The sequence below is a fragment of the Patagioenas fasciata genome, chromosome 1 (genome assembly GCF_037038585.1).
Source record: "Patagioenas fasciata isolate bPatFas1 chromosome 1, bPatFas1.hap1, whole genome shotgun sequence".
Taxonomy (NCBI): domain Eukaryota; kingdom Metazoa; phylum Chordata; class Aves; order Columbiformes; family Columbidae; genus Patagioenas; species Patagioenas fasciata.
In genome coordinates this window covers 166,336,618-166,358,153 of record NC_092520.1, presented here as the reverse complement: position 1 = coordinate 166,358,153, position 21,536 = coordinate 166,336,618, and the positions used below count along the sequence as shown (strand labels likewise).

Sequence of the window (21,536 nt, the reverse complement as noted above, 5' to 3'; positions counted from 1 at the left end):
TAAATGGGGGGGGGGTGGAGGGGGTGGAATACCCCGTGTGTTGCTATAATGATTAGAGAGACACATTTCAATTCGTGGCTGGCAGTTTAGGGTTAAGGTATGATTCCAGGTAAGGGAAGCCAATGAGCGCCGCCCGGTTGATGTGCCTGACATCATCGTGCCCGGGAGCTCCCAGCCCGGCCGGGGCAGCTCCAGCCCGGCCGCGGCAGCCGCGCCCGCCCCGCCGTGATGGATGTTTACGGCTCTTCCTTGAGAGCCAATTATCTCGCTTTTGTGTGAGGCCCAAGGATCGCTCGCTCTCCCTGCTCGCACACAGCGCTGCTGGATCGAGCTGAAGCAATTGTTTTCCCTCTGTCTGGTAAGAGTCTGGTCTGGCTTGCCTTCTCTTGCAGAATAAAGGTGGTGCACCTAACCTGGGAGGGGAATTGCTTGCATAGTTCAGAGGCTTAGACGTCTATAACATGTGAAGAGTAGCCTTTACTGACAAAAAGGAGATCCTTTAGAAATTGAATGTTTTAAAGGAAAAATAAGTCTGCGTCTGGCAAACTCTACTTTACAATATGGCAATAAATAGCCTGCATGTTTATGCCGCTTCTCAGGTGAACTAAAGAGTTATTAGGCTGACAAGACCATTGTACTGAAAAATAATTTAATACCTGTATTTTTCCTTTAACACTTGTATTTTTCTTTTGAAATCAAGCTCTTGTTGATGAACAATGAAATGAGGAGACTTCAGAAGAGGGAATTTAGTATTGTACCAACTTTAAAAAATGTTCTGGAATACTTTTGCAGATGTAAATCAAATACCATGAAGATTAATACCAAGATGTTCAAGTTTCCAGTTCTGGAATTATAGTTACTTTGTTCTACCAATTTCTATAATGTAAAGTGGTGAGAAACTGAGTGAAAGATTACAATTTTTCAATGTACAATATTCTGGTAGCAAACCACCCAACATATTTTTTTGTTGGTTTTTATGTTTTCTGTAACTCATATTAAAAATTGTATCATTCGGTAGCTATATGAGTGTATACAGAGAGGCTGAAGAAATATTTCTTTGACGTTGCTAGAAGCTTTGTAGTTTGCACAGAAGGAGGAGGGAGAGGGGAAGGATAGTGCATGTGTAACTTCCTAATTTTGCAACAGAATAAGTGCTTTGAGAGCTTCTGAAATGATGTGGATTTAAGAGATTAGAAGTGTCACTGGCACTGACAAATCAGATGCAATAAAGGCTTTAATTGACTGAAGGAGTTCAGGGGCTACTGTGTAAAGAATCAAATAACCAGTTTAACTATTCAAGTAGTGTACCTAATAGGAAATAATAATCAGTAGACTCCAGTTAATTTAAAAGCTTGATGACATTTATTTCACAGTGATTAGAATTCACTAAATACCTAGGCCACTTAACAACTTTTTGCATTTATGTCAGTAATCCATGATCGCACAATACAAAGTTTGAAGTAATGACATATGCAGTGAGTATTACAAACGCGTGTAAAATGGAGATCTATTGTCATTCAATCTAGCTATGACTAGGTCTGCTCTAATCACTATCAGAATAATGACACTTATTTTCAGCTCAGACACCACTTAAGACAATAGGGTTTCTCAGCTCTATTACTCTACTTTTTACTAGTCCAGTCTTGTCTATGCAGCTCCTGGTATTTACCATTTTAATTCAGCTCTGGATATTAATGTGCCCACAAAATCGCAAGCTACTGTTAAATACCAAACCTATAATATGGGTGGGGTTAGAACAATGTATTTTTTTGTTAAGCTGAAATGTTCATTATGGTTTGATGCCTTATTGCTAGCACAAGGCAGATGTTCTAGTTCAAAGGTGAGGTCACTATGGCCTGTAAGGGGGAGGAGTATTTGACATTTTCCTTCTTTACCTTTCTTGCTTAGATCATTATCAAACTTAACTAAAAGTTATCTTATGCCAGCCTTGCAGCTATGCATTTATTATTTTTTTTTTTATTGAAAAGTAAAAGTTTTTGAAGCTCTCCCTCATTTTTACACACCTACCCATTGCATAGGTCCTTGTAATTTGTCAATGCTTCATTACTAGTCTTCATGTCAGATCTCACAATATTTCAGTTCCTACTTGGTTTTGCCAAAATTCACATACAAACAAATTATCTGTTATACAGGATGATGGATATATGATAGATTTGATGCTGATTTGCTACACACTCACAATGTGGAGCAAAGCATTCAAGGGCTGTTTTAAATATATGAGTCCTTTTAAGTACTAATGTGCATTGCTTTCTCAGATAGTAATCATGGACCTAGGCAAGCCAAGGAAACTTAATGATATGATAATCCAAACAGATAGCAATCAACTTCTCGTAGGAAATAACGCTTTCTAGTTTAGTTTAATCTTCTGAAACAAATGGAAATAATTTCTGGAAGACCACTTTACAGGAAAAATATGGGTATTTATTTCAATAAAAATGAAGAAAACCATATCTCTTGGATAAAAATACTGTTAAAACCTTGTGTTTTTTCTTTAAAATAATAAAGATAACTATTATAATGCTATCATAGGAATTACATTTCCAGTTGACTATTGGTCTGGGGAAGAGTCCTTCCTGTCCAGAGCACACACTGTTAAGTTCATACTCCATCAGTGGCCCACTGTATTAAAGGAAGAGTTAGCATTAGGTTACTTGATGGTGAGAACAAGCCATTTCATTTTTCTGATTTTCTATGAATGAGTCAAATCATACATTTTCACAATTATATCAGGTAGCGACCCTTACAATGAAGATTTGAGTCATTCCTCCTACACAAGAAACTCACTTCTCTTGTCAGATAATTTGGAATGAAGTGACAATGTATTTAATATATCTTAAAGAAAATAAAACTTTCAGCCAAGTAGAAATATGATAATTACATCAATTGCTGAAAAGGTATCCAGATCACCAGTAAAAGTAATTGTTCTTCCTCTATAACTGGCAAAGGAAAATAAGCCCTAGAAAATACAAATTAAAGTACACTTTCTCCTGTATCTAGCTAATTTCAGTCAGGAAGGCTCCTCATATAATCTGTGGAGAGAGAGAGGCATCTCCAATAAAGAATTCATCTCATCTTTCAGATAATTATTTCAGATAGATGAGCTGAATCACTCTCTGGAGGGGTCAGATTCACTCTGTGTAGACAACCTACCTGAATACTTTTGATTATGTGTCTAACTTCCAGACTTTTAAATATGGTCTAATTAAGATCTTTAAGATTTGAGTTGCAGTGAATCCCACCAGTAACATAAATAACAAAAAAAAAAACCCAAACCGAAATAATTATACCCATTATTTTCTGCACGTTGGAGCCACAGTTATTTATTTCTGAAATAGATGGACTCTGGACTTCATTTCTGCAACAGCAGGACACTTGGCCGAAGACGCTGAGTTTCCACAGGTATCTTCTGGCAGTTGAAAAACATAGAGGCTTGGGAAACAAAGATTTACAGCTGGTAACGCGGTGAACCATGCTCTGTCATTTTCTTTCATTCAAGCATTACCTCCCATGCTTAAAGCTTTTCTTACTCCTATCCCTGACTGTTTATTTACCTGCTCCCAGAATCATTGGAGATTCAGCTATTGCTCATATATGTTGCATATTTTCAAAGTATTACTACTGTGCTAAATTTAATTTTCTTTTAGGGAGAAAAAAACCAGAGATAGTATTGATATTTTGCTTATTAACTATCAGAATCAATCTCTTAATAAACTCTGGATTTTAGGATCTCAAATTTCTTAGAGTGATACCTAACTGAGAAGTGTATGATGATAATGGATAAACAGAAGATGGAAGTGTGCTTTCAACAGAGAAAAATTAGAAAACAATGTGAAAATATTACTTTCCCCCTGTTCCCTGGTTTATAAATTTAACAAATAAATAATATATTGTGGTCAAATTTTCAAAGGGTAAGAAAACTTACTACTTCCTGAATTAAACATTATCTAAATAATCTGCTGCAATCTATCATAGAATAATATTACATTATCACTTGCAAATGGGAAGTATGGCTTTCACAGTTGCCAAGCTGTACTTACGCACATCTGATGGTCCCCATTAATTTTTAACAATCGTCCTGTCACCAGACCAGTGAGCTGTAGAAAATACTGTGGAGATGTCAAATTCCTTGATGATTGCAGTTAATGCTGCTGCCCCTCTGAATCAGCATGAAATGTAGACACTTTTATGACAGAATCTGCAATCTGGGATTTGATCATGCTATTTATAGTATTGCTAATGGTCTGTAGCACTGACAAGGGATGTGTTGAAGTCATTCTCTCAGTTATCCTTGTTTTCACTTGTAAAGGCGGAACAGACATCTGGACCCTACATATCAGTAATGAGACAGAAAATAACAGCACAAAGAGGTCATTACTTTCACTGGTGAAAGATTTTAATAATTTTTTGTTTTGTTTTGTTTAAATCTGGATTTTTGCTATATTCTCTCTGAGAAAAGGGGGTAAATTATTTTGATCTGGTTTCTAGGTGATCAGTTAAATTTACCTGGCAAACCAAAAGGAGGTTTAGTGACATCTCAATAAAATGAAGTTCAACTAAAAAGGAAACAGCTGTACATGATTTTTAAACAGTACAATTCAAGTAACCATAGAATCATAGAATCATTTTGGTTGGAAGACACCCTGAAGATTATCGAGTCCAGCCATTGACTTAACAGTGTCACTAAACCATGTCCCTAATACCTCATCTATGCATCTTTTAAACACTCTCAGGGATGGTGACTCAAACACTTCCCTGGGCCCCTCACTACAAGAAAGGCATTGAGATGCTGAAGGGAGTTCAGAGAAAGGCAATAAAGCTGGTGAGGGGTCTGGAGCACAAGTCTGATGAGAAGCGGCTGAGGGAACTATGGCTGTTTAGCCTGGAGAAAAGGTGGCTGAGGGGAAACCTTATCGCTGTCTACAACTACCTGAAATGAGGGTGTAGCATGAAGGGTGTCAGTCTCTTCTCCCAAGTAGCAAGTGATAGGACAAGAAGAAATGCCCTCAGGTTGTGCCAGGGGAGGTTTAGATTGGATATTAGGAAAACATTCTTCATGGAAAGTCTTGTTGGGCGTTGGAACAGGCTGCCCAGAAAAGTGGTGGAATCATGTGTTACTACATGAGCAAAATGCAATTTTAAATTTTTATTAAAATATTTTAGAATCATTGCCCTACTTCTGAAAAGGCATGGTTTACTTCCAAGTCCTCATTTTGCTTTCAGACCCAGTTGTTTAAATGTGTAGTGTCTGGTTTATTTTAACTGCTGAACCCCCTAAAAGATTATGTACTTAGAAAACCAATATTTGGGAAGAATTCTTCTTCAGTTAATAAAATCAGAATATTTAGAAGATTCCTTGATTTCTCTATCTCCCTGAAAGCGTATCTGAATCTTACCATGCCCAATATCTGCAAAATAATCATGAAGCGTATTTAGTGTGACTGTCCTTGTGACCACTGCTTCAACCAATGTGTAAAGAACAGTAGGAATTATAGCACCTTGCTTCATTGTCTCATCTTATAATTCTCATAGAAATGGGGGGGAACAGCAACAGCTAAGTATGATAATGATCCCTGGAAACAGTACTTGATTTCCTATGGGTTTCTGTCCCTTTATTAATCAACTTTTAAAGTGATTTATACTAAGATTTCTTGTTATCTCTCCACATGCTTGTAAAATTAAGCCGTTCTTCTCCCTGCATGACTAACAAGTACTGACTTGTGCCAACTAGTTAAAATCAAATACCTTCACTAGGATATCAGAGGAGCTGTGTTTTCTCACTGCCTCTCGTTTCACCTTCCTCCAACATAGAGTACAGGGATTAAGAGACGGGTTGCTCTCTTCTGCTCTAATAAGTGTGGATGGGTTTCTGTTAGGTGGAGATTTGTTATTGAACTAACCAGGCCCAAAGGAATTTCAAGGCCACCTAGGAAGGCTGAAAACAGGACCTGCTGTGGGGGTGAAGCAGTTCTACAATAATAGGGCCTCAACATGACGTAAATCAACAGACCTATCAGCAGTGAGACTCCAGCGTGTGGATAGCTCATGAACATAGATGATAGCCAATTAGTGAATGCATGATTGGAGCGTGGACGCATGGTCAGAGAATAGTTACATATATAAGGGGGCTTGTTTCTGTAATAAATGGTTTTGCGTGATTCACATTGGATTGGAATGCAGAGTCCTTTATTCATTCTAACAAATAGGCACTAGAGAATTGTCCCCAAGATACCTAACTTTGATGTCTACTACTACATTCAGAAGTTATTAGGTGGGGATGAAGAGTAAGCCTGTTTTCTCAAGAAAGCGAACAGTGGGATTGTGTTTAACTGTTTGGACACTAAATTTGTACCACTAGACCTCTGAGAACTTTAATCAGCGGAGGATATCACTGGAGAACAGATCTGTCCCCTTCCATGGGGGTGTTGGAAAGGAGCTGGAAATTTTCAGCTTTTAGAAAGGCAATATAGAATGAACCATGGAGGTAACACATTTCATGGACTCTGTGTTAGGAGGACACAGTCTGTAAAATATGTCCAGAAACTTGTTAAATATTTCATGTGCAATTATATCTCTAGTATATCTTATGAATTTTTACAGTTAGTTTTTCCTATACGCTTAGCTTGCATGAATATGATTTAGGAAGATATTGCAGTATCCTCTCTATCAAATAATTTTCTATGGGTGCTCAGAAGTAACAGTAATTCATTTAAACCTTCCCAGAAGAGGTAAAATTTTTGAAGGCAGTAATTCTCTAAAGAGATTAATTTCTTTGTTTGGTTTAACCAAAAATTACTAAAAGATAAATGTTTCCTTCCCAGTTGGGTAATTGTTTCTTCCTGCTGTCTGACAGAGACCTTTAGGTTGTGTCTAAATTGGAAGTAGACAAGAGAAAAAGCAGACCCAAATCCTCAGTGGGCTTGTTAACTTTCTTCCTGTGACAGAGAGAGGGGATATCAGTTTCTTGCACACTTGCAGTGAATTCCCTCCTGGATCTCAAAATGTTTCACACTGGGGCTGCAGGAGTGTCTCTGAGCTCCAGGATAGCTCCACTGAAATAAATGGTTAGACTGACTTTGCTAAGAGTTTTAGAAATAGAAGAGTCACAAAGGACTGTGACAGACAATTGTAATATCATTTATATGAATAACTATACTTAATCATACGGATAATAGGAGATGATTGACTAAGTCTTACCTGCTCTATGCTTCCAGATGCACTCAGAAACTAAAAATCTGTGCATTTTCAAGAAAGGATTGACCTTTTTTTTTTTTTTTAATTGTCACATATGGTATGCTATACAGTATGTTCCATGGACCGTACTACATTTGAGGTAAAAGGTTTTAAGCAGTTCCATTCCTGCAGTAAAAATAATGATGACAAGAATCTTAAACCATACATTCAGCACTTGAGTTCTAGACAATCCTCAGTCTTAAGGATTTGAAAGCTATATTTTGTCTTTACAGGATCATATCACAAACACTGACCAGCAGACGGGGAGATAGGGCTCTTCCCACACAGCCAGTTGAATCTAGGACACTGCAACCACAGGTACATGGGAATGTAGGCATGCTAGCTATGTAGGAAATCAAGTACCATTGTAGGTTTATAGTACTCTGATGAATGGCAAATGCTGTATTATTTTTTAATTTCATCCAGTAACTGTTTAATACAAAATATACAGAGAATTCAGAGAATTGGCTGTAGAGGCAGTTCAATTACGTTCCAAAGAACAAACTGCATAGCACATGCATTCCCTGGTGCACACCATAGGCTTTGTGTGTGCACTGTGACCATGTTCTCTTTTCACATTGAAATGGGAACCCCAGATCTCTGTACCCCCTGTTCCCCTCTGAAAGAAAAAAAGGATAGGTAATTGTTATTGTTAACTACTCACCTGTATTTCATGTGGTCGAATACTTAAACTTATTGCCTAAAATAAGCAGTCTTATGCACTGTGAGAAATATTACTCAGAAACCTCGTCTTTCTTTTAATTCTTTGGTGCCATTTTTAAAGTGTTCGTTTAAACACAAAAGGATGTTTTTAATAGTAAATTTGCATCAAATTCTCCTCCGCTATTCTGTCTTCCTTACCCGTATTTCTACTTCACTACTTACTCCTTAGATCTTAAAATCAATGAATAAATTTATTCTATGAAGGATGGAGAAAATGAAGACAATTTTAAGGTATTTGGTGTGGTGTCTTTCCCTTGGTAAAGATTTGTGATTACACTAATCATCTGCAGACTGGGACAGGGACAGCCTCTGGCACACAAGAAAGACCATTAGTTCTCAGACATTTGCTTAACTGACTGTTTTCAGAGAAAAGCCTGTAAGTCCTAGCTAAATGCAAAGATGTCCTAAAAGTTATTTGTCTCTTCAGAAAGATAAATTGGCTGGGGATATACTAATGGGGATGCTTTCTAAAGTGATCATATTTCTCTGTGGTCAGCTTTTTGAGTAAGAACAAATTGGTGTGTGGTGTATGAGGGAAAAGAGTAACTTTCCTTTTGCTTTACCCAGCCTCACCTTTTTTAAAGTTATAGGCCCTGAAAGGTAACACCCTGTGTCTGCAATACAAAACCACTTTTGCCTTCTGACTCATGGTGCTTTGGCCAATGTCAATGCACATGTTTCCTGAGTATCTGTGGCCCTGCATTCTTGTGGCCAAATTTTATCTGTTTAGAATCTCTGACTCTTCAGAATCATAGAGCTCAAATTTACTATTTTAACTCCTCATTGATCTCCTGTACAAGTTTTGTATTGATTAAAAGTCTATTTCAATCCCAGAAGGCAAATCATATCCCAGGTTGCACATAAAGGAGTGTGGCCAGCAGGTTAGGGGAGGCGATTCTGCCCCTCTACTGCACTCTGGTGAGACCCCACCTGGTATAATACATCATCCAGGTCTGGGGTCCCTGGAACAACAAAGACCTTGCTGTGGCCTTTCAATACTTAAAGAGGACTAATAAGAAAGATGCGGACAAACTTTTTTACCAAGATCTCTGGTGACAGGACATGGGTTACATTTTTAAACTGAAAGAGAAGACATTTAGATTGGACAAAATAATAAATTCTTTAAGGGTAGTGAGACACTAAACAGGTTGTCCAGAGAAGCTGTAGATGACCCATAATCCCTGGAAGTGTCCAAGGCCATTTTGCAGGGGGCTTTGATCAAGCTAATCTATTGGAAGATGTCTCTGCCTGTGGCACGGGTGTTGAATAAGGTGATCTTTAAAGATGCCTTCAACCCAAACCACTCTGTGATTCCATAATTCTGTTGAGTGTTTCTACCTTCATCAAGAAAATCTCAATGGATTAAAGATATAGACTCTGAGATTAATAGTTTTAAAATTGCATCTTTTAATGTGCCATCACGAGGACACACACAAATTAAAAAAAAAAAAAAAGAAAAAAGAAAAAGGCTCTTCTGTTAATTCCACGGTATTAACAAATTCTTGGAAGTATTTCTGCAAGATACTAAATTGGTTACAAAACATGGATTACAATGTTTACCTAGAACATTAACATAGCAGGAAAGACTGTGAAGAGATCCTCAGCACTGATGAGGTCACAGCTGGAGTACTGGCTCCAGTTCCAGGCTCCTCAGTACAAATGACACATGCACACACTGGAGAGAGTCCAATGAGGGGGCTCAAAAATGATTAAAAGAGCATCTCTCCTATGAGGACAAGCTGAGAGAGCTTGGACTGTTCAGCCTGGAGAAGGCTTGCTGGGGGTCTCACCAACATGCATAAATACCTTGGGGGAAGGCCCTTCTTTTCAGTGCTGCCCAGTGACAGGAAAGTGGGAAATGATAACAAAGCGCAACACAGAAGGTTCTGTCTGAATACCAGGAGAGACTTTTTTACTGTGAGGGTGACTGACTACTGGCACAGGCTGCCCAGGGAGATTGTGAACCTCCCTCCTTGGACATATTCTAAAGCCATCTGGACATGGTCCAGGGCAACCAGCTTCACGCAGCGCTGCCTGAGTAGTTGGACCTCTGGGAATCCCTTCCACCTGCAACCCTTCAGAACCACTGCTGCTTTTTGCTTTGGCCAAGGAAATTAAAAAAATAATAAAAACTCTTGAGAGTGAAGAACGCCTCAGAGTGATAGAATTTCCAGTCAGCTACATAGCTTCAAGCTCTGTGGTCTGCCTCTTGCAACTATACAAGATAATTAAATTTGTGAACAAAAAGATTTGGATCTAATAAGAATGGCTAGATGGATCAGTGGCAACATGGGAGAGGGGATCCTCTTTCCTTGATCATTTGGATAAGGGACATAACCAACACACCCAGTGCTTCTTTCATGACCTGGGTTCTCCAGTCTCTAGATTGGAGATTGCCTCGCCAAGGGACACACCTATATGCAGGCTAGAAGTGCTGCTTATTACTTACATTGACTAATTTAGTCAATGCAATTTTGGATTCAATGATACGCAACTGAACATTCTTGTGATCAGCAATTACTTAGAGCCTAGAAATTTGACAGATATCTGCTTCATTAAGAACTTGTGCTCTGATCTGCGCTGTGTAAGCCAAACCTTTGTCTTACGCAATGACAGAAAATCACTCACATTGGCACTTAAATGTACGGTTCACCTATCCTTTTTTCATTTTCTTCACATTTTCTAAAACCTCACTGCTTTGTAATGGAAATCGTCCATTAAAATATAGAAAACAATAAAAAAAAAGAAAATTACAATGTCTGGTAAAATATAATTTATTCTCTTAACAGCAACTCAAATGAAACATTAATGGCAAACTGTTAATACAAGATTGTATTTTTAATAATATAAAGATACTATGAATATAAGACCTGGACAGATCTTGCTTGAAATAACTTGTTGAAACAAAATGTAAAAATGATGCTGTTGTTGTTGCTCATTTTTTTTCATGCTGATCTGATTTGGTAAAGATTAGTGAGGTAATTCAGGCAGCCTTGGAAGAGTTCTGTTGATCTTGCTTTCCAGTGCTAGATCACACATATGACAGCTCTTCAGTGGTCTAATAAGGACCAACTTCAGTAATGTAGATATGTGTTCTTAAAACAGTGCACTGTCTACTTTTTGCAGCAGCAAGATTTGATAGGATTTATGAGATATTAGATGAAATCTTTAATTGACTTCCAATTTCATCACAAGTATCATTACAATATAGCTTCAGGTTTACAAAAATAATTTCTTCATCTGAAAATACCACCTATATAATGTCAATTTTTGTGCTAATGTGGATTTCCAACTGTGTAAAGCAGAAATGTAGATAAATTCAATTTAACATGCCCAGAGGCACAGACTTACATACTCTTTTCTGAAACTAATCAGTTATTCATTCATGAATCTCATTTTCCTCAGTCATCTCTACATACTTCACACTTCAACCTTTACATTGTCTAAGCTTTCAAAAGTCAGTATTCAGTTATGAACAACGAAAAACATTTAATTGGTATCTAAGATACCCCAAACAAACTATTTGTAGTTCATTTTCCCTCTCAAAGAGCACCTCTCTTTTTCATAGAGAATAAGTATTACTTGTCTGTTTTTTTATGACAAACACTCATTCCCTTCACCACCTCCTAATAATTTTTGAACATTTTACCTCTTTTAATAGATAAAACCAACGTTTAGATAAGAACACTTGTGAAAACTAATTGCAGAGACTAATTGCAGAGGCAGAGACTCTGAAAGGCAGGAAAACCGCCATCATTGTGCGTTGTCTGGCAGCAGCCAGCTGCCCAATTAGCACATGCAGGCTGGCTGGTGAGGTGATGTGCCTAAAGCTTCAGTCTCGTGGTTACTAATGATATCACAAGTGTCCACGTGGAGATGACTTAGGAAATAAAAGATACACATCTTTATATGTTCTGTGCAAAGGACATTTTTTCCTGTGGAGTCTTGCGGTGAAAATAGAGCTTTACCTCTGTTCTGACATGTTTCCACCAATCCATGATTAGCCTAAGCATATTTATTTTCACTTGTATTTCTTGACCAATGTTTTAATACTGCTCTTTCCTCAGTTCCTCCTTTCATTTCCTTCTAACTTTGCCCTTTACCACTTTATCTCCTAGTCAGTCATGTTTGTCCCTATTCATTCTCTCCTGTTTGGTGATCACATCTTTAAGTCATTTCAGTATTTCTCAACTTGCAGCATGTGGATCACAGGTGGTTCACAGGTGCCAGGAAGCAGTATATGAGATGCTGACTTGTTCTTTAATCAGACACATTCACATGCACAGATTCAAGTAAAGAAGCAAATCAGAGAAGATTATAAACATAGTTGCCAGTGTGCATTGTGTGTCATTTTTTGATGTTTGTTTTGTCTACGTAGAATTCCTGTTGAGGGTCCCATGTGACCTGCAATTACAGTCACTGTCTCGTTTTGTTTTGGTTTTTTTACCTTATGTGCTAGCACAGTTCTTCAGTACTCTAAATAAACATAGTCTGCACTCATACTGTTACAATCTAGATCATTCAGGGTAAATTTCTAATATTCCGTCTATGTTCCATCTACAAAAAAAAAAAAAAGATGTAATAGAACACAGACTCACTTGTGGATGCTGGTCCTATATTTTAAGCTGCTATGGCTCAAGTTTCGTCCTTGGATCAGAATTTTTCAATGAGATCTGCTCCATCTGATCCTTTTTTGTTTTGAAAAAATATTTAGTACTTTACTGCAGTTGTGTTATGGTCTTTGAAGGCTAAAAGAAATTAGGTATGTCTACGTAGTACTGTTCCTGCTGTGTGACAAGGTAACAAAAGCCATGTGGCTTTCTTAGTGCTGGGTAGTAATTTCAGCTACAGGGTAGTTATAACAGTCAAGACAACCTTCCCAACATGTGCATTTGGCTTTTGGGTTCAGCTGGTTCTCATCCTGCTCTCTTGCAATGCTGCAAGCAGAATGAGATTGTGTTCTCTTGCAGTGCAACCTGCTAGAGAGAATGTTTTGAGTAAGAAGATAACAGAGCAATATCATCTAGAACACGTGTTCTTCAGATTCTTCTATAACCTTTCCTTGTACTCCAAATTAACCTGGTTTGCTTGCAAACCATACGCTGGTTTGAGTGCTTTTCTCTTTTAGTTTGTAAGTATTGAGGTGTTATATATTCATAACATTGATTAAAGCATTCTGTGTAGCTTAAAAATAGAAAAACAAAGTTTTGTCTGTAATACGCTTACAACTGTGCCTTGTCCATGTACACCATGTTTGGTGTACAGATTAATACTTTATTAATGAAAGTTTCTCAAGGAAATAAATGATTGAAGTTTATTCAGAGATATTGCATATGTAATTCATACTTCCTTGGAAGACACACGCTTACATGATCTGTGATAATGTTCTTACAGTGGGAAATTACTGCATTTAGAGAATATACAAAATATAGTAAATAATTCTGAGCTTCTGCTTCTCTTTAAAGTAATCATAGTTATATTTGAAAATAAATAAAATTCAATGTTATAGTTGTGTAGAGACAAGATAACTGAAAAAATATAGCATTTCAGAAAGATGTTTGATCTATAAAGACAATGGTTAGAGTAACCTGAGTCAGTGATGCTGAGGTGTTCTGAGTAAAGCTCTGCCTCATTGACAGACTCCAAAAGAAGAACATAATCCTGTTGAGACAAACATCACATAATCTGGACATGTTTTCAGTCAGTTTTGTTGTTTTGTAGACCTGAAATTTGTTTTTTTCTTTTCTGAGATTAATTTTCTTATTTTAAAATTACATACCTTCAGTCCCATAAGTGCATCAAGACATAGAATTTTGTCAGTTAAAAGCTTCTTATCATGCTCTTTTTGTGACCTGGTTAAAAGTACTGGGACGACAAGGTATCTCTGCTTCTAAACTGATTCTGTTGTTGTGTGTTTTTTTCTCTGCATGTTAATATGTTGTCATGACATGTAATTGTTGATCTCTGTCCAGATAAATGTATCATTTACATTGTCCTTGCCAATAAGTTGTAATTTAAGTATGCAAAAAGGAAGGAGATGAGTACAGTAAATAGACAGACTTAATAGATGTATTTACTTTTTCATCATTATGAGTGGGTGCTCCATTTATGAGCAGGTTGTGTGGTGCAGTGTTATGAAATGCAGTGTAATATGAAAGTGAAACTCATCACAGAAGGGCTGAAATCTTCAATTTGCTAGGAGAAAATGTGTCATGCCAGATCCAACAGCCCGAGAGAGGTGAGGCTGCTGCTGCTCCATGTGCTATCTCTCAGCAACGATTTTCTCTGTAAAAATGAACTAAGGTAGTTCAGCTACACTGCACTAAACTAATCCTTGGATCTCAGGCAGCTGAACAGCTGGGAGGAAAATCACAGCTTTGCTTTGGATACAAGACCAGGTCACCAAAATGATGCTTACAAAATGGGAAATTATGAAGTTAGGAGTGAATTCTTGATTAATAAATTCAGCTTCTTCATATATTAAAAAACTGCAGATAGAATGGCAGATAGTGGAGATGCAGCAGCATCAAAAAATCAGTGCATGAAAGCAGATATCCAGCAAAAAACCCCAAACCCAAGATCCCGACCCAAGCAGTGAACTTAACTCACAGTATGTGGTATGACAGTACTGCTCAAATATGCGATGAATGTGTTCAGCTAAGGATGGGGTTATAATTTTCACTTTCTAAAGAAAAAACAGGTTCATGTGTCTACTTCTCAAGGGATGGTTTTGAACCCACAGAAGTACTCTTAAGTTACTTTTTAGCCACATATGAAATATTTCAGTATATATAGAAGTTTTAGTCCAATAATTATAAATAACCATGAAAGAAGGAGTGCCCTGGGCTGTGGATTTTTTCATGTAATGGTTACAAAGTCTGAAGTTTAGAACTGATTGAGAATACTACCACAAATTGAAAAATAAAAGGTTAATGTAGCATTTGTGGACAGATGAAGCGTATAGTAGATATTGGTAGTTAAATTAGCACATTTTGCCGTTGTTTAGGATAAGAATGTATCAGATGTAGGCGTGACAAAAGAATACTTTGGGTGCTGTGTCTCCTCCATGACCTGGGCTATTTTGGTAAGCATCCCATCAGTAGGTCCAGGGAGGTGAACTTTCCCCTCTCTGCGGCACTTGTGGGATCTTATCTGGAGGACCACGACCAGTACCAGACCAGAGGAAGTCCAGCAGAAAGTCACCTAGAAGATGGGTTGGAGAACCTGGCATACAAAGTTGAGAGATGCATCTGTTTGGCACTAAAAAGGGGAAGTCTCAGGTGAGGCTGTGTTGTTACCTGATCTACGTGATGGAGCCAGGCATCTCCCAGAGGGTTACAATGAAAGGGTGAGAGCCAACAGTGGGGAGAAGATGGAAAATGGGGAATACCAACTAGATGTAAGGAAAAAAAAAATATGAGGGTGATCACATGTTTGAAGAGGTTGTCCAGAGAGGCTGTAGAGTCTCTGTCCTTCTAGATCCTCCAAACACATGGCTGTGAGCAACTTGCTACATTTGACCTTTCTTTTCAGCCAGGTATTGGACCAAAGGACTGCTAGAAGTCGCTTACAACCAACATTATTCTGTGATTCTTTGATTCTAACTTTATAGCCGCTTTATATTAGTATATGTTAATATATACTCACTCACATATAAGAGTCTATAAATCTAGAGTTCTCCTGTTCTTCATTGTCTAAAAAAAATTCTGGCATCTAAGATTAATGCAGGAAACTTGAAAGAGACTTCTGTTATAGTAGTCACTCATTCAAAATTTGTGGGAATGCCAGAATATGACATTGCAGATCCTTTCTCGCTGCTGCTCCAAGCAAGCAGTCATAGAGGCTTCATGGCACAAAGAATTTTGCGCACATTTGACCTAATTGAATGTTGCCCATAATTCATACGTGGTAATACTTGTAACAGGATTGCATGGAACAAAGCACTCCCCTCCACCCCAGTACATATTTTGTTTACCCTCACTTTTGATTGGCAATAAACATCTATTCTGAATGTTAGTGAAATATTCAGTCTCTCTTCAACTTACAGCAAATTACTTGAATTTGAAAAATAAATCTGCCAAATTCTATCTAGGTCCAATAGTCAGAGATACTGATTTCTGTGAATTTCACATTATGGGTGCAAAATGTAATACTGCATTGGCATGTGATAATACTATTGCTGTCTTGAGACAACGATGGTTGTTATTGTAAACGGTCATTCTGTAACTAAAGAAGTTTCTTCATTGATTAGATAAGATTAAAATTTTTGCTTTCCTCAACTTTAACCTCTATATCAAGGCTAGCAGTATACAGCTGCCTTGATTTGATAATGGAATTTTAAACTCATCTCTAATTCATGAGGGTTGAAAAATATTTCAGGTAACCTCAAACCTCTCAAAATTCATTACTATAACATTTCCCAATTGGACTGAACTTTAAGATGTGTGTAACACATTGTAAATAGTGAAAGGAAATCTGATCTCCTGCACTCCACAGTGACTCTTAATGCAGCTGAAAATTTTGTGTGTATGAGCATAATTTGTCCAAGAGTCCCAGTGAATATGAACTGCAAACTTTTTTTTTTTAAGATTTAGGAACTGAGATATGAATAAAATATATTCAAATATAAAGAAATGGAATATACTTACATTTTTTTAAACATAATATAAAACTGAGTTACTCTTTTCTGATTTTTGAATGTTAAATTCATGATGTCAGCCAAATGAAGACAGAGTAGATATTCAATCAATGTAACAATATAACAGACACTATAAACTCTCTTTATTTGAATAACAACATTTCATCTGCTTATCACCACAATATGAAAATAAAACATAGAATTCAGCAGTTGGAGCAAAAGTCTATTTCCATCAAAAATTAACTACAGCACATATTAAAAGATTTTTTCTCTGTGAAAGGCACTTTTTCTATATACCAGAGAAGTTCAAGAACATCTTTCTCTGACCTTTTTCACAGATTAAATGCAGTGAAATAAATTGTGTTCTACAGGGTATTGACCACAAGTTGAAATTCTTGCATCAATGAATTTTCTGTTTAGCAGTATAGACTCTTATTGGAGTTGTAACAAATGCATTTCTGTTATATTTCTAACTTGTAAACTACTTTGAGATTAATAATAAATTCAAAATTTATGGGATGAAAAATATCCTAGTACAAATATACGGTAAAGATTTTCTTCTAAGGAGCTTTCAATTTAGAGTGTTGTTTTGAAATAAATTTAAATTCAGGTATATCAGTTAGAGGTTTTCCCTGAATGTGAACTATAGAAATGATTGCCTATACAGCTCATATAGCTAGTACCTCATTAACTAACATATTTGCATTGACAAACTAAATTTCAGGAGCTGGACTATTCCATTTTTATTATCTATGAAGTTATTTAATACAGAATTGAGCTTCGGGTATAGAAATCCTTTATGAGCTTCTTCCCCTTTGCTGAGTCTGCATCACTGTTGGTTTCCATATATTCTTACTGTCAGAAACAGCATATGAGAAAAAACAATGCCTCGCAAATTATTAAGGAAACTGTATTCTCTTTCACCATCTACACATACATATGGAAGAACCTTTTTTTTTTTTTCTTCTGTCTAACTCAACAATACAAGTAATATTAAGTTTGTTGTTCTGTTGCTAGGTAACAAAAATTGACACTAGGTGTTTTGGAAACATGGACATCATACTCATATCTGATAAACAGCAGAGAATGAATTTCTAGGGTGAAGGTTTGATACTGTGCAGAACTGACATTTCAAATTATAATGACTTTCATAACCACACCTATTTCTGTTAAGACATAAACATATAGCTGGAGAATAAAGATAATATGATAATTAATACTGTAAAAACTGTATAAAATTTAAAAATATCCTTAATATTTTGAAAACCAAAATTAGTAAATTTAATGAATTCAGTAAATCTAAAATGCACATCCAGAAGTCTCACTTGATTTGTCTCAAAACAATCATTCAAGGTAGGAATGTGTGAGTGACCTGTTGTAATAAAAGCACAACTGATACTGTTGGAAGGAGTGAGAATTTAGGTCAGAATATGGTTCACTTTTGTCTTAAAAAAAATCTTCTGTTTTTTTCTAAATCTTATAACAGAAGAAGAGAACTGTTAATTTAATAGATCAGAAGCGTTCTCAGATTCTACATGCTCAGTATCCTGTGTAGGAGCTGCATTAATGAAGAAAATTAATGAGGAAAAATGAAGGAATCTTCCATCTGTTTTTTGAGACAGAAAAACTGCACAGTTATTTGAATTGAGATTTTGGAAACTGTTTTTCAGAGTGTCATGCTTACAGAACCATTTTTGCAATAACTGTATAGGAGTCTATTGTTTTCTTGGAAGTAAAGGAACTATGGGACCCAACATCAACTTCCAGTAGCAACAGCCTTACTCAGGAGAGTTGGAGGTTCCACTCTAGTCTTAATTAGTGAAATAATCAACTATATCATTTGATAGTTAAGTGAACTTGGTGTGTCCTACTGAGGACTGAGTTTCTTTTTGTATAAGCTGTAGACAATTGTTTTATGTGAGTGTTCCAAGGACTAAATAAACACATGAAAAGTGTTCTGAAAGGTGTAGGACGAAAGTTCTATGTAGTAAACATTGATATTACTCTTTGACAGCATTACATACAAATCAACATCACAAAAGTGGGAGGTAGGAGTGAAAGTCTGCCTATGAAATTCTAGCTAAATTACTTTTGATAACTTGCTTTTCCAGAATGTCCAGAATGTTTTAAATTTTCTGCAGGATACACCAAGCCCAGATTTTCAAACCTTGACTTCAGTGTGTGGCATTTGTGAATTTAAGATTTACGTTTACCTAATACCTGTTAGGAAATGGTTTATGAGGTGATTTTTTGTGCTTTATTAAAACAAACAAACAAACAAAAACAAGCAACAAAAACCAAAACCAAACCAAACCAAAAAAAAAAAAAAAAAACAAACTCAAAACCCAGTGGAAATAAAAGAAAGATTTTGATGATAAACTGAAGCAAAAAAACTTTAATAAACCAGGTTTTAAATGAGTACTTTGAAAATAATTAAACATCAGAGATGTTATTTGTTATGAAATTATCTGACTTGTTGTTAGAGCTTGTGTGAGGGAAACACACCAACATAGATGATACCAGAGTGTTCAGGGGTGAGTTCTGGCGAAAGCCTCATGCAGTTAATGTGGAGGTGACGCAGTGGGACTTTCTCTGTATTCTAAATGGATCAGCCAAACGCATCGGAGGGACCACTGATTCTTTACAAACAAGCAGAAACCCACCCTTTCAGTCCTTGTTTTCATCAACACTTCCCTGTCTTTTATGCCTTTGAAGGGTATCTGCAACCTCTCAGTTCTTACCAGAGCCCTCTAGAGACCACAGAGTGAAGAAATATTATTTTCCTCCTGCATTTTCATAATATTAAGACAGCAGAGCTCCACTTTAGTGTGATTGCTGTCTTGACTAGCAGACCGTGTAGCTATTTTATTATTACCAAAAATCCTCACTCATTCAGACTAATGACTGAGAAACCCATTGTGAATTATTGAAATATGCAAGCTGGTCAAGAAACAAGGCTAACCCTCCTTTTCCCAAATACAAAGTGCACTTGATTCATTGATCTGTAACAAATGGTTTTAAACTGACTTTCATAATTTGAGAAAATGGAATGAAATTGCAGCAGACTGATAATGATTTTTCAAAAATCTCAGAAGGGAAAGAAACACTGTAAACAGGATGAGTACACGTGAATAAGACTGTGTGGATATTTGTTATAAACAGTGAAGTAGGCTCATACACCTCATTAAAAATTACAGCACAGGCTTGTAGCTGTAAAATTTACATTGCTCTGCTGTTATAATTTATTTCTTGTGTTGTGATAGCGCCCAGGAGTCCAGTGACAGACTCCAAATGAGCTTCGTTCTCTATAACACAGTACAAAAAGACACTCTCTGTCCCCATTTATTTCATTGTGAATTGATTAACAGGTTTCTACGTATTTATAAAAGTTTTAATGCAAAAGTAATTTTAATTATTTTTTATTATTACAATACGCTGGTAAGTTAAGGATGAAACATTTTGTTAGAATTAATGACAGCTAACTGTCACTCTATTGTGAAACCTCATGGGAACTGGAAAACAGCAGACATTTTTCAATACTAATTAGAAAAGAATCTTTCTCTCCAATTTCAGAATTAACCACTCATTTTCATCACTAGCTCATTTAGAACAGAATTGAAAAGAGAGATTTGTCAGTGCAATCATTATTACATGGCTGTTCATCCTCTACTCCAGTACTTGAAAAAACAAAACAACAAAACCAGGAAAAACTGCAGAGAATGTAATAAACTCACTCCAACATTTTCAGTTAACATACTTTTATTTCTACAGAATTGAACCAGAGAGACTCCAGGTAGACTCCTTCCCTGCTACAAAGAACATCTGAAGTCTCCAAATACCTTGAGTTCCTCCAATCACTCATTTGTTTTGTACATAAACAGCTTGTTACTTATAAACCTTCTTCAAAACAATCTCTTATCCAAAGCTGTGATGTTTTGTTTTGTTTTCTAACCATTTTCCATGTCACACACAGGAAAAGGCTGACTGGGTTAGGAAAATCATCTTCACTTTAGTCTCAGGTGGTTCACAGCTCTGTGTTTGTTGTTTCCTGAGGCTTCGGATTAACCTACAAGAAGTAGAAGTTGTTACTGATGTTGTTGTCTGCCCATCAAATTAAGAAATATGGAGTTCTGTTCTTCACTCCTGTGAGAAAATGGTCTTTTTGAATCTGGAGAGTCCTGAGTGCTAAGATATCTGACTCTTCTAAATATTGTTGCACATTTTCCTACTGACAGTTTTATCTTCATATAAAAGAACTCACAGCTGCATCCCTAAAAACTTGGAGTGCTTTCTACCCTTTAAAAATAATTATTTATTTAGATATGGTGCACACAATCTTTTGTCTGACTAAAACAAAACTGGACAATACAGACAACATTACCTTGAAATATTGTCAAAAATATTTCATGCTGCTATGTGTCACTTAACCATAAAGCCCTGATTCAAGTAAATACATATATAGATGTAAAATATACAGATTTCTTTACATATTTATGCACATAAAATTAGGTCAGATTCTAACTGTACATTAAACATTGAAAAAAAAAATTGAAAACATAGCCTAAATTTACTCAAAAAAATAAATAGAAAAAACCCCACATTTACCAGTGCTGTTTTATTTTATTTAATATGAGGAGAAAAGCAAAGCCAAATATAATTCTGAAGTTGCCCTTAATACTATTTTTTTAATAATTAATATTTTTCTGTTTTTCTGAGAACTACTTTGGTTTAATAAGATCACAAAAAATGTGGCCTTTTTTTGTGGCCCTGTACAATTCCTAGTGAACAAAAGAATAGAAAATCCAGTCATAAATCTCTCATTCTTAAAAAATAAAATTTAGTAGAATCAGGTAACAAATTGTTTGCTGAAAGGAAGAGTTAATGAAAGCAGGTTGCTCACAGCTGAGTTTTGAGTATCTGCAAG

At 36.4% G+C, this 21,536-nt stretch overlaps 1 protein-coding gene across 1 annotated transcript in view; it reads left to right on the top strand.

The window, feature by feature from the left end:
* Positions 1-206: 206 nt before the first annotated feature.
* The window catches only part of MGAT4C (MGAT4 family member C), a 159,582-nt gene continuing 138,252 nt past the window's right edge, over positions 207-21,536 (top strand). The window contains exon 1 of the mRNA XM_071799729.1: positions 207-358. The gene's annotated coding sequence lies outside the window, so the exon portion shown is untranslated. The remainder of the gene's footprint in view (positions 359-21,536) is intronic.